The sequence below is a fragment of the Narcine bancroftii genome, chromosome 3 (genome assembly GCF_036971445.1).
Source record: "Narcine bancroftii isolate sNarBan1 chromosome 3, sNarBan1.hap1, whole genome shotgun sequence".
NCBI lineage: Eukaryota > Metazoa > Chordata > Chondrichthyes > Torpediniformes > Narcinidae > Narcine > Narcine bancroftii.
The window spans coordinates 21587001-21599509 of record NC_091471.1 but is presented as its reverse complement, the minus strand read 5'-3'; the positions used below and the strand labels follow the sequence as shown (position 1 = coordinate 21599509).

The window sequence follows — 12509 nt, the reverse complement described above, 5'->3', positions numbered from 1 at the left end:
TTAAAGAGCTAAAGATCACCATTAACAGGTCGGGAATTTAAATACATTTAATCAAATGAATCTGAAATAAAAATCTAGTAATGTCTGTTATGGAAGGAAATCTGCCATTCTTCCTGGTCAGGTTTATGGCTAACTATAGATGTACAACAAAGCATGTGACTCTTCACTCCCATCTGGCCAGGCAGTCAGTAAATGGATTGTCTTTTTAAAAATATTTTTTTTTATTTTATACATAAAAAAAATCAAGCCAGTACATTGTTTATATGGTATGCAAAATGTAAGTAAGAATTTACACAAATCAAGATATTGCATCACATCCATAATAACATAGCAAAAGTAAAGATAATATACAAAGACAAAAAAAACCCCAAAAAAACAAAAATCAAATGTTAATCAAAACCCCATCCCCCTAACAAAGTTGTATGGCAGAAAGAAACAACAATAAACTTCACTCCTAAAAGTGAATGAAAAGAGCCAACAAAACTCAGATTATAAAATATATCTAAAGATTGTGATAATAATTCAAAAATGATCCCCATAACATGGTAGAATTACTTATTGAATAGCTAATCTTTTCTTTAAAGAGAACATAATATCTTTCAGCCACTGAGCATGAGTAGGTGGGGCGGCATCCTTCCACCTGAGTAGTACACCATGTGTCTAATGTGGGTTACTCTCTAATTGGCAAGACTACATTTTTCTTGTTGCAATTGAATCCTATATGGGCAGATACATGTTATATATAGATGGAATTAGAGCAGTATTTGGCCACATCGTGGCCTGTATTCATTGGAATTTAAGAGAATGAGGGGAATCTCATTGAAACATTTTGAATTTTGAAAGACATAGACAGAGTAGATGTTGAAAGATTGTTTCTCATGGTGGGAGAGTTAGGATGAGATGCCACAACTTCAGGATTGAAGGTCAATCACTTAATACAGAGATGCGTAGGTATATCTTCTGTCAGAGGGTGGTGAATCAGTCGAATTTGTTGCCACAGGCAGTTATGGAGGCCAGGTCATTGTGTGCATTAAAGGCAGAGATTGATAGGTTTCCTGACATTAATTCTATCCTAAACCCTTTATATTCTCCCAACACTCACCTGCACAGTTACAGTTACCAATTAACCTACCAACCTACATACCATTGACAGGATTTTTGTTTTTGTTTTGTTGGGAATAACTTTTGAGAATTTTTTGTTGTCATATTTACAAACTTTACAAATTACTTCTTTATTTTATTGGTCATATTTGTCTTCACTACTTCGCTATGGTTCACCTGTAACAAACCCATGGACCTACTATTATTCTATGGATCACAGGATGAGAAATGCAGTTCCATTGTATGGGTAGAAGGCAACTAACAAATAAGGCTCCAACCTTGGGGAAAAAAAAACATAATCTAATATTTTCCTTTTAAAATTGAACAGAAATGTTCAATATTTTTGACAATAAATTATTACTCTTTCCAAATGCTTCAATGGCAAAGGTTGCAATTTATAAACTTCAGAAAGAGCTGCCCAGATCTGTTGGCTGTTTGTAACAAACACTAGCTCTGGGACATGCCTTAGAAATAATAGAACGGTGCAGTAATGACGCAGAGCACATATTACTGGTGCTACGAATGAATTCATTCCAGACAGAGATATTTTAGCAATAGTTTTCCAACACCTCTGCTGTGTTTTTAATTAGAATATTTAATTTAGAAACCTGAAAACTCACATACACAAGGAAACACAATCTCACTTGAATCTCCTACACAACGTGACGTCCTTTACTGTCAACTGAAATAAATAAGTCTGCCTTTGAAGAAACCTGAACGTATTTGTAAAATTCATAAAGGTAGCTACCAGAAATAACTCATCCATTTGAAATTTATGGAATATATTTCTAATGCAGACATTTGATTTTTTTACTTTATTCCATCGTCATTTTTCCAAGCACAAAACACCATTTCCATCTTTGGTGTAGAATTCCGAAGATACACATTCCTCTGAACAAAGACATTTTCCTCATCTCAATCCTAAATGGTCAACTGTTCAGCTGAGACAATGCCCCAAGATGTAGGTTCTTCAGTGTGAGGAAGTAATTTTTTAGCATTCACCCTCACAATTACCTATATGCATCACTGAGATCTTTACCCTTGCTTCCAAACTCCTATCATGGAAGGAACCTCTGAAAAACAATAGAACTAATGAAATGGGAGCCATCAGTGCTCACCTCAGGGATTTGGGTGGTGGCATAAGCCTTCCAACCTGTTATGGAGGATATATTTACATTTAAGTGACACAGTAAGTTGGATAGACGAGAAATTAGAAAAAGGACATTGATTCATAAAGAAATTAGAACACAGACAATGGAATTCTAAATAGGGACGTTCAAATATTATTCAAAAATGATTTTACATTACATGCTTTTATCGCAGGAACATTAAAAGTTAACAGCAAATTAGTGATATTTCTTTTGTTCCAAACGATAAAAGGTATGCATAGTTAGCAGAAAGCAACAGCATTCCAGCTTTGAATCTGGATATTCTCTCCACGACCTGTTTGGGTTTTATCTGGGTCTCTGATTTCCTCCAACTTTTCAAAAATATACGGGCTTGGTAAGTCAATTGGGTGAAATTGGGTGGCATGTGTTTCATGGCCCAGAATGGCCTTCTACTGTACTGTGATGTTAAAATAAAGAAGAAAAAAACTATTTGGAGAGCTCCATATTAATGCCATGACATAGACAATTAAGTTGTGAGGCCTTGGTTCTGAATTCATTGGTTTGTGTGGTGAATTATTTAAAATGATCACTGCATTCTGCAGGATTGATCCAATGGAATTATTTACTCTATTGAGAGAGTTCAAAGCAAGGGACATTGTGAAAAATAGAATTATACTGTGGGTATTGCAACTAATCTTAGGTGACAATACCATGATAAATGGTGACCATCGATGCTCATTCATTTATCCAAGAATAGCCATAAAGAACTAACTTTTCAATCTTTAGACAATAAGACCACTTCAAAATGTTAACAACTAATGATTAACACAAGGATGCCACATGGTTGCAACTTTTGCTTTATCATGGTAACTGAATTGTTTATTGGCACTGAGGTGCAGTGAAAAGCATGTTACCCAGGTTAGACAACCCAAACATAAGTGCAATAATAAAACAAAAGTGCAGGATGTCATGCAACAGTAAGCCAAACAGTTCAGGATGAAGTGTTACAAAGACAAAGTGCAGGGGATAGAGAAAAGTACAGTTGAATCAGTGCAAGAACAATTATTTACAAATGAGAGGCCCATTTAAAAGCCTGATAACAAGACTCCGATTATGTTTCAAGCTTGTGTATCTTCTGCCTGATAGAATGTGGGAAATGTCAGTATGGTGGAATGGAATTGGTCCTTTAATATTTGTCAGCAGGAGGTATAGACAGAGTTGATGGAGAGGAGGCAAGTTTGCATGGTGGCTTGAGCTGCATTCAACTCTCCACAGTTTTGGGCACAGTAATTCCCACACCAAGCTGTTATGCCTCTCATTTGTAAATAATTGTTCTTGCACTGATTCAACTGTACTTTTCTCTATCCCCTGCACTTTGTCTTTGTAACACTTCATCCTGAACTGTTTGGCTTACTGTAACAGATCTGTAAAGATTGATAAGAGACTTCAGGGACATGCTGAATTTCCTCTGGCTTAAGATCAGAGAGACTGGTTCATTATGCACTTTCTTGGTCATCGGGTCAGTGTAGTTGGACCAGGACAGGTTGATGGTAACATTTACTCCTAAGAACGTGAAGCTCTCTACTATTTCCATCTTAGTACTGTTAAAACATACAGGGATTAATGATCTCCCCTCCACCCTTCCCTGCCCTCCCATATCCCACCTACCACCTGGTTTCCTAAATTTAATGACCAGATCCTCTGTCTTGTTGACGTTAAGAGGTATACTCTGTCTTGCCATTGTTTGGGATCTTGCCGATGACAGTGGAGTCATGCACTGATGGAGTTAGAGCAGTATTTGGCCACCTCGTGGCCTGTATTCATTGGAATTTAAGAGAATGAGGGGAATCTCATCGAAAAATTTTGAATTTTGAAAGACATAGACAGAGTAGATGTTGAAAGGTTGTTTCCCATGGTGGGAGAGTTAGGATGAGATGCCACAACTTCAGGATTTAAAGGACAACCACTTAATACAGAGATGCGTAGGAATTTCTTCAGCTGGAGGGTGGTGAATCAGTGGAATCTGTTGCCACAGGCAGTTGTGGAGGCCAGGTCATTGTGCATATTTAAGGTAGAGATTGATAGGTTCTTGATTTGCCAGGGCATCAGAAGTTATGGGGAGAAGGGTAATGAGGCTGAGTGGGAAAATATATCAGCTCATGATTAAATTGCAGGCCAGATTCGATGGGCTGAATAGCCTTTTTCTGCTCCCATGTCTTATGATCCTAAATTTGTAAATTTCTATAATTTGCTATAAGTGCAAGGGGAACTGTGTTTTTAAATCTGGCTCCATTGACTTCTTTAGAGTTCAATTTAAATAGCAATGTATATAAGTTTACTATATTGCATATTTAAAATGATGACAACAGACAAATTTCTCCTCCAAGAAATTTCTGTGAAATCTTGTTTAAGTGTCTGAGGGAGCTGTAAATTGTGTACTGTTTCCAAGTTATCCAGATTTTTGGATGGAATGAAGCAAAGAATTATGGAATTATACAACACGGAGAGAAGACACTGCTCATATTCATGTGCAAGTGCTTTGGCAAAACCAAATAATTAACCCTACAAACCATCAACCTTGCCTCTTCATTTCCACTTGAAACTGCATCCTCTTGTCAGACCAATCTATTAGGGTAAATGACAAAGTTTTACAGTATGTGAATTGTTGGAAAGATAGACAATTCTGTAGCAAACTGTTTCTCCAATCAGACAGGACAGACAGAGTTGAAGATGTGGACTGTTCCATCATCCTGTCTGGCTCATGATTAAAGAATGCAGGGTCAAAAATAGAGAAACGCTAGTGAAAAAGTCTCCAATAATTCAGATCAACAATCAGATTGAAAAGTGCATGATAAATCAAAATGTGATGATTGGATGACATGAAAATGTTTGTTTCTTAAAAATATAAAACAATGGAATGTAGAAGGAATAGATGTCTGAAGGAAGAAATTGGACAGGTTTTTACATTCTAAAAAGAAATAAAATACATTGCATTTTCAATTGTATGGGGGTTGGCAAGTGAAGTAATCATGTATGGAGCTGAAAATGATCATTTATACAGGATTGTATCAAGGTTATGAGGGTCAGGGAGATGGATGTGAGGAAAGGACATTATTAGACCATAAGAGTGGCAGAGAGGATCACTGGACTCTTCCCCCCCACCCCCCAGCCCCCAATCGACGCGATTTATCGGGATCGGTCTGAAGAGGGCGTGCAAAATTATCGAGGATGCCTCCCACCCTGCACACAGCACCTTTCAGCTGTTGCTGTGTCAGGGGAGAGATACCGAAGTATGACCACCTGACCATCCAAGGTCCGAATGCGCAGGCCACTTGCCCATCAGGGCTCCTGATCCCCCAACCACTATCTCTTGCCCAGGCCCCACCCTCCGGAGAACCTGTTGACCCAGCTCCCCATCCGCCGGTGCTTCCATCGCCTCGACTGTGGACTCGCCTAGGCCCTGGCTGCCTGTCCATCTGAGCTCCCGACACTATAACTGTGGGCTGTCTCCTACACCACCGGGCTGAGCAACTGCTTTTTCCCAAAGACAGTGAGAATGCTGAACAACCACAAGGAACTGCTCACACTCACCAACTGAGGCCCTCAAATTCACAAAACAACATTTATTTGTATACATGAATACTTGTCTTGTGTATGTATTGTATGTCTGTTTGTTTGCATGTTTGGCACTGAGGACCGGAGAATGCTGTTTCAATACATTCTACTTTTACAATCAGATGACAATAAACTTGATGACTAGAACATGAAAACCAAGAGCTCTTTGAGCCTGTTCTGCCATTTATTAACATGGCTGATTTTCCTGCCCTCTCACATCCCTTGATTTTTTTTTTAGTATCTAAAAATCTATCTCTTCCTTTAGAATGCAACCAGTGATCAGGTCTCAACAACCTTCCATGGTAGATTATTTCAAGGATTCCCTCTCCTTTTGATGAAGACACTTTTCCTCAATTCAAACTAAGTGACCTCCCTTGAGTCCTAAACTCATTAGCCAGTACAAATGTGACCTCTGCATCTACAGTCCCAAGACCCCCTTGGAAATATCTGTCTTTAATGTACAAAAATTAAACCTTTCAGTTTTCAAGAAAAGTTCTATTTGAGGAAAGCCCAAGCAGTCATTTATAAATGGCTTTGCTGTATTCAGTTATTGCTTTAATTTCCTGTTAAGAGTCTATAAAAGACAGTCCCTTTGGAATCTAAACAATTCTGATAACCAATGTTGAATTTTCATTAGTATTTCCTTAGTTGATGCAAGTGTATCCAGTCAGCAGGATGTTGATGCAATGCAAAGAGCTGGATTATATTTGCACCGATGGATTTGCCAAGGAAAACTTTTAGCTGTAAAATCCCTTAAATTAAATGACAAGTCAGTGCAGCATGAATGAGGTGACATGCCAACGATGAAATGTGGTGTGCTGAGGATTTGCAAGCCTTTAACGTGTAATATATTGTTTGGTAACGACAGGCTTAGCAGAGTTGAAGAGCAGATTTGGATGGTTATATACACCTTGATAAATTATGCAGACATACTCCCATGCCGAAAATGAAATAGGAAAGCTAAAATTTCACTTCTACAATGTCAATTATTATTTGATCATTCTGTTTTTGAGTGAAATCTTTGATGTATTTACTTGTTTGGCCTGATTTGTTCTGAATTCAAGCTGGGAATTCTGACATGGCTGCTCCACCTTAATGGCTGCTCGTCAAGTGATAGAGTTGGAACTTCTCTAAGAATTTCACAGCCACAATCTCTTGGTCATAATTTCAGGAACAAAAGATATACTATATATATGTATGTAATAGTTGATACCATTTTTTCAGTTGGTTGTTTTTCCAGACTCTTATGTGTAGTCTTCCAAAGGCGCTATTTGCCTTGACGAGTCTGTTGTCTATCTCTTGCATCCGATGAAATGGTGCAGCCGAGATAGGTAAACTGGTTGACCGTTTTGAGTTTTGTGTGCCCGATGGAGATGTGGAGGGGCTGGTAGTCATGGTGGGGAGCTGGCTGATGGAGGACCTCAGTTTTCTTCAGGCTGACTTCCAGGCCAAACATTTTGGCAGTTTCTGCAAAACAGGATGTCAAGCGCTGAAGAGCTGGTTCTGAATGGGCAACTAAAGCGGCATCGTCTGCAAAGAGTAGTTCACGGACGAGTTGCTCTTGTGTCTTGGTGTTCACCTCTGTCGCACTGGCCAGTGGAGAGCTCGCCATATAACACGATCTTGGGAAGGCGATAGTCCTCCATTCTGGAGACGTGACCTACTCAGTGCAGTTGGATCTTCAGCAACGTGGATTCAATGTTGACGCCCTCTGCCATCTCGAGTACTTAGATGTTGGTGATGAAGTCGCTCCAATGAATGTTGAGGATGGAGCGGAGACAACGCTGGTGGAAGCATTCTAGGAGCCGTAGGTGATGCTGGTAGAGGACCCATGATTCAGAGCCGAACAGGAGTGTGGGTATGATAATGGCTCTGTATACGCTAATCTTTGTGAGGTTTTTCAGTTGGTGAGCTCTCCACTGGCCACCGAGACAGAGGTGCACCAAAGAAGAGGTACAAGGACTGCCTAAAGGTATCTCTTGGTGCCTGCCCCATTGACCACCGCCAGTGGGCTGATATCACCTCAAACCGTGCATCTTGGCGCCTCACAGTTCGGCGGGCTGCAATCTCCTTTGAAGAAGACTGCAGAGCCCACCTCACTGACAAAAGACAAAGGAGGAAAAACCCAACACCAAACCCCAACCAACCAATTTTCCCTTGCAAACGCTGCAACCATGTCTGCCTGTCCCGCATCGGACTTGTCAGCCACAAATGAGCCTGCAGCTGACGTGGACATTACCCCTCCATAAATCTTTGTCCGCGGATCCAAGCCAAAGAAAAAAAGAAGAGAAAAAAAAAGTTGATACCATTTATAAATCAACCCTGCTATTTTTGGCCCTGTCCACCTGACCATCCAAGATCCAAATGTGCCGTTCACTCGCCCATCAGAGTTCCTGATGCCCCAACCACTATCTCTTGCCCAGGCCCCACCCTCCAGAGAACCTGTTGACCCAGCCCCCCCATTCACCGGAGCTTCCATCGCCTCGAGTGTGGACTCTCGCCTATCCATCTGAGCTCCTGACACCATAACTGTGGGTTGTCTCCTAGGCCCCATCTGAGCTCCCAATGCTCAAAACACAGACTTTCCCTCTGGTCCCGACCACCCGAACTCCCAATCTTGGACTTTCCACTCGGTTCCAGCTGGCTGCCCACCCATCAGAGCTCCCAGTGCCCCGAACAATGCAGGTATTTACCACAGTCAAAAGTAGTATTCATTAAAGTTGAACCCATAAATTTTAACCTAAAAGTTGCTCCACAAAATTAGACTTTTACACATGAATATACAGTAAATTTCAGCCAATTTTGCTGGAATTTGAGTCAGAATTATTTGCATCTGGAGACACAAGAGTGAAGATGCCGTAGTCTGTAGCAAAATTATAAGCTACTGGAGGAACTCAATGGGTCAAACTGCATCTGTTAAAGCAAATGGAGAGTTCATGTTTAAAGTCGAGACCCTGCAACAGGACCCAAAATGAATTTGGAAATTATTTTATCTGGGCTTTCTCATCAAGTAGCAAAACTGAAGATTTAGGAGTCAGCTCTTATATTTCGAGGCTTTTGTTACTGTTTATTTTGAATGTGGGATTGATGAGATACTCACCTAAAAGGCACAGACCATAAGATATAGGAACACAAGTAGTCATTTGGCCCATTGTGACTGCTCCACCATTCCACCATGAGCTGATCCATTCCCCTGCACAGCCCCGCTCCCCTGCCTTCTCCCCATAAGTTTTGTTACCCTGACTATTAAGATACCTGTTAATCTCTGCCCTAAATACACTCAGTGACCTGGTCTTCAGAGCTGGACATCATAGCATATTTCAGAAGTTGGCCACTCTGTAGCTAAAGAAATTCCGCCGCATCTGTTTTAAATGGGCGTGCTTCAATCTTGAAGTTGTCCCCTCTTATCCTTGACTCTCCTACCATGGAAAACAACTTTGCCACATTTAGACAGGTACATAGTTAGGAATGGTTCAGAGGGATCTGGGCCAAATACAGGCAAATAGGACTTGTTTGGGTAGACAACTTTGACACATTTTTATGCTGTAAAACTTGACAACTGTATGGCTCTAGACTCCTCCAGAGGTCTCATGAGCTCTGATTAGCAATAAGTGTATCTGGATGACATGAATATACATTTCATACCAAGGCTCTAAGTGAGTCTCATTAACCTTAATGGACTTAACCCTTTGAAAAGCAGCAAATTGACAAAATACTGGCCATTTGGATTTCTCTGAAGGAGAGAAAATGCTGGAAGTACAAACCTCAAGTTCAAGTTTACTGTGCCATTGTACACTGAAAACAGCAAGTCTAACCATAAATCAACAGAAGAATAAAAGTTACAGTGAGTGATCAGTTCAAATGGAACAAGGGAAACATTATTTTACTGGGTATGAGGTTTGTTCCATAATCTAATAGTGAAGGGAAAGAAATTGGCCTTGAATTGGCTGGTGTGTGATACGCTTTTCCTATTGGAATGAGGGAAAAGAAAGTGTGGCCAAAGTGGGATGAGTCCTTTAGCATGTTAACTGTTTTTCCAAGGCACCAAGGGGGTACAAATCGAGATGATGCAGGGAGGGGAGGTTTATGTGATTGCCTGAGCTGTGTTCATATCCTTCTGCATTTGGTAGGCCACATCCTGAGAAGATCATTCTTCTTCTTCCTCCACCTGTGTTCCTAGCAATTCAAAAATGCCTCAAAACAGAATTCTTTTGCCATTTAAGTTCCGTATGTCCACATTTTTATTATTTTCTCCTCCCATTAAGGGAGGCCAATTGGCCAAATAAGTCTCCTCGAGATGGTAGAGCAATCCGATTCTCCCATTAATTCTTCCTTGTAACCCACTCACATCAATTACAACATAGCTAAGGTTCTTCACTCTACAATGCAGATTTCCTTTGTTTTTTTAAATTTAGATTTAAATTGTAACAGGCCATTTCGGTCCACAAGTCTGTGCCACCCAATTTACACCCCATTAACCTGCAACGTCGGTATGTTTTGAACGATGGTTGTTGCTTCAAGTCAGGACTGTTGAAAAAACAATATTGACGTACATTTTTACAGTTCCTCAAACACTGCAGCAGTCATAGAAGTGCAGGTCACAGTCCTCATTCACAGGTCGTGAAACATCCCCCACAATTCTGCTGGCAGCCACTCTTCTCCTGATCAGCTGCCATAACTGCCAGGTACCAAGACAACAGGAGTGACAACATGAGTCATGCACGCAAAGGCAACTGGCTGGCACAGTGCCCCCACCGGCACATTCATCTGCAAGTGTAATAGTGTCAAGTGAACACCTGAAACACAGCTCTGTCTTGATATGCAAGTTCTGGGGCACGCATTCTTGTGTGTGAGAGAGAGAGAGAGAGAGAAAATGCACACTCACATGGAGAAATAGGTCAGGGCTTGCTCATAAAAATTTATTAGGAATCAATCAACAAGTTCTTTTTCAAAACGGAGATTATTTATCACGAAGTGAAGAACGTTTCTTAGAGAAGTGTAGAAATCGTGAAGCATGGTGACATGGGGTGATTTAAATGAGCTCTAAGATACCCAGCTGTCCAGGACAGTGTGATATTTTTATCATAACATTCTATTTGAAGTGCTTTCAGTATTAGTTCAACAAAATTGCAAACCATGAACTGTGAACAGATGATCGTCTGCTCCCAGTTCAGAATGAGTGTTCGGCATTACTTGGGGACGCTTTTCAAATGGATAAGTCACAAAGCAAATCTCTTGCAGGCAACTCGATGCCTGCTGTGCTACCAGGGAATATACAGGAAAAGTGATCTGCTTGTTACTTTTCTGTGTGTTTGAAACACAGCAGGTTGGATGCTGAGAGAGATTTTCTTTTCATCCTTCTCCACCACTGAACCCACCCACCACTGGCCTCAGTGTCGTCATTTTGAAAAGAATATTTATAAATTGTTATAATCACTTTTAAAAGCTGTTTCAATGCAATATAAAATGATGCGGACTTATCAGTACCAGGTTTTTCATCTCTTTACCCTGTCATCCTGCTTGCTAACAAAGAAAGTGAAAATTCCATCTGTTGAGAAGGACCAACTTGCTGATATGAAGTTGACTAAAACATTTTGAAGTCAATCGATCAGTGCCCAATGATCAATCTAGCTATGTTTGAACGCAACAGTCATAAATCATCATTTAGTGTGTGGTTCCGATTTCTCCTCACATTTTCCTTCCTCTAAATCATTGCCTGGCGTTGACCTCTTCCATTTCCATCATCTCTGGAACTCTCATTCCCTTTTTTTCTATCACTAGCAACTCAACTTCTTCAACGTTATCCTTTCTCATTCCCTGAACACCAACATTTTATGAATGTTAGCATTTTACTGCAGATCCATCTCCCTTTGTTGTCACCTGTAAAGTTCCATCTTATTTTCCCACAACTCGTCTTTCTCAGAATGCCTCAATGGTACCTTCCATGATTTTTTTCAGCCTCCCAAATCATCACAAAATCCATCCAATCTGTATTCATAAAGTGAATCCCACTCCACTTTACCTTCTCCCTTTCCTGTTCCCCATCCTTATCTCACTTCTCAAGCCTGTCTTGCACTCTGAGAGAGATGTGAGATCGAATTAAAGTCAAAGACTCAATCTCTTAAAGGTACTTAACCCTTTAAAGAAAGAATGGGTAACATCATTATCTCCTCTCCCAGAAACCACATTCCCAAGGAGATATTGGGTGGTGACCTGGGATGAAAACACTCAAATCAGAATCAGAATTTATTGTCACGCCAATGTCACAAAATTTGTTGTTTTGTGGCAGGATCACAGTACAAACATTTTATTTTTATAAACCACCGTACAAAATAAATAAAAATAATGCAAGAAAAAGAATCAAAGTAAGGCAATGTCTGTGGTTGATTGTTCATTCAGGAATCTGATGGCAGAGGGAAAGAAGCTGCCCTTGTGACACTGAGTGCTCATCTTCAGGCTCCTGTACCTTTTTGCCGATGATAACAGAGCGAAGAGGCCATGGTCTTGGTTGTGGGGGACCTTGAGGAGAGAGGCTGCCCCTTGTAGGAGTCCTTGATGGAGTGAAACACATAAAGATGAGAATTAAATAGATGGTCAATCCACACCCAGTGCTCAAGCTTTATTCCAATCTGGAAGAGCTCATTCCCAGGTAGAGAGTTGTATGGAACCAAGGAACATCTCAGA

The 12509-nt window shown here is 40.4% G+C and overlaps 1 protein-coding gene across 2 annotated transcripts in view; it reads left to right on the top strand.

The window, feature by feature from the left end:
* Positions 1-12509, top strand: part of LOC138756995 (catenin alpha-2) — an 835014-nt gene that overhangs the window by 330700 nt on the left and 491805 nt on the right. The window lies entirely within an intron of this gene.